The sequence below is a fragment of the Strix uralensis genome, chromosome 5 (assembly GCF_047716275.1).
Source record: "Strix uralensis isolate ZFMK-TIS-50842 chromosome 5, bStrUra1, whole genome shotgun sequence".
Classification (NCBI taxonomy): Eukaryota; Metazoa; Chordata; class Aves; order Strigiformes; family Strigidae; genus Strix; species Strix uralensis.
The window spans coordinates 85,819,071-85,821,237 of record NC_133976.1 but is presented as its reverse complement, the minus strand read 5'-3'; positions in this window follow the sequence as shown (position 1 = coordinate 85,821,237).

Below are 2,167 nucleotides of genomic sequence, written 5' to 3'. Positions count from 1 at the left end.
AAGATGGCGCCTCGCACACCCCTGTCCCAGCAGATGCTGGTGCAAGCACCGGCCTCCCCCCCACACCCCACCCCCGGCCCCCCCCTCTCCCCCGACCCGTCACCGGGGTCCCGGGAGGGACCGCACCGCCGTTGCGTTCTCTGCTGCCCGTGGGGCGGGGATGGCGGGGGGGGGGGGGGGGGGGGGGCGTCAGGGCTAAAGAGGAGGGGGATGATGGATTTATTTTGGGGGGGTGGGGGGGCAAGGAACACCGTGGGGCGGGGAGGGGTGCCCGGCCCCGCAGCCTCTTCATCGCCTCGGCGAGGTGCGGGCGTCCTTCGCCCCCCCCCCACTCCCGTGCTTGCGAGAAATAAGTACATAAATTAATAAAACGGGGGTGGAGGGGGGGGGGACACAGACACAGAACCCTGGGTGAGTCTCAGCGTTCGCCCAGGTCCGTCCCCCCCCGCCCCGGTGCAACGCGATCTTGTTGTTTATCCCGGCCGCGCCTGGGTTCGCCCTCGCCCTGAAACCTCCCCGAAAACACGGATTTGCGCCGGTTTTGCGCGGGGGAGGGACGGGGAATGGGGAGCGACCCCCGGCCGCCCTCCCTGCCTCAATCTCAGCCCCCCCCGCCCCCACTCGGGCAGATGGCACCCCGGGGCTGAGGAGAGGGACGAGGGGGGTGCACGGCCGCCGTTCGCAGTGGACTTTTCCTCCTCCTCCTCCTCCTCCTCCTCCTCCTCCTCCGGCTGCAAAGGATCGCTGAGCGCTCTGCCCTCCGCCCCCCCCCTCCCAGTGCGCTCCGGTATCCCCCCCCACTTCTCCCCCAGTTTGACTCCAGCCAGCCCCATGGTGGGGGGGGGTGGGGGGGGGGGTGCGGGAGGTGTATACAATTCAGGCCCGTAAACGTGGAAAACCCTCGCGAAAAATTGGAAAAAAAATAATTTTTTTTGAGTGTTTTTTTTTTTTTTTTTTTTTCTTCCCAGCACGAACAAAGTGATCATGATGGAAAATAAACAGCGGCGCCTCCCGGAGCCGGCCTATCCCCGCGGCCGGCGCAAGCGAAACCTCCCCCCCGGGGGGGGGGAACACATGCGGGAGCGGGGGGGCGCGGGGGGGCCCGTCGGGGATGGGGGGGGCCCGGTCAGCGCCGGGGCCGGAGCCCCCGGGCCGGGGCAGGGCGGGTGAGGGGCGGCGGCCGGGCCCGCTCCATCCTGTAGGGTCGGGATTTGCCCTCGGAGCGCCTCCCCCTCCTCGACGGCGGCTGCAAAATTCAACCACGTTATTATTTTTAATTTTTTTTTTTTTTTTTTTTGTGACGCCCCCCCCCCCCCCCCCCCGTCCGCTCTGCAGGCGGGGCACCGGCCGATTTCACCTGGGGGCGGGGGGGGAGCGCTTCCTCCGCCATCGCGCCACCCCTGGGGAGATGGGGGGGGTCACGCTCCCCCCCCCCCCGCACCCCCTTCCCGGGAGGGGGCTGTGCGCGGAAGGTGTAGGGGGGCCGTTGCGTGTCCCCCCCCGAGCCGGGGGTGCTTGTTGCGGCGGAGCCCAGCGAGGAGCGGCCCGCACCACTGCGGTGGCGGAGCTGGGGTGGGGGGGTGGATTTAAGGTGGCGCTTAGCTAGGCCGGGCCTGCGGCCTGCGCGGCGGGATGAAGTTTTTAAACTTTACTTCCCCCCTTCCTCCTCCTCCTCCTCGCAGCGTTTCCTCCTCGGGCGGCTGGAGGCAACCTTGCCTCGCTGCTTCCCGCCGGGCCCGGCAGGGAAATTTGGGGGAGGGGGGGGGGTGGGGGGGAGAAAAGGGGCGCGGCCCCACTTTGTGCGCGGGCAAACGGCTTGTGTGGGCCCGGCCCCGCCCCGCGCTGACGGCGGGGTCCGCCCCGACTGATGCAATAGGCGGGCGCCTCCCTCTCCGCCCCCCCTCCCCCGCCGCCTTCTCCCCCTTTCCCCCCCTCCTTCTCCCCTTCTCCCCCTCCACACCCTTCTTCTCTCCCTCTTCCCCCCTTCTTCTCCCCTTCTCGCTCTCCCCCCCCCACCCTCCCCATCCCTCCCTCCCCGCCATCCGCGCTCACACGTACGCGCAGATGTGCGCGGGCTGTTCAGCTGTGGAACCAGCCTCCTCTTCCTCACAGGGGGAAATTCGCTGGAAAAGGAAGTTTTCCGGACACCCGTGCCCATCTGTGGCGG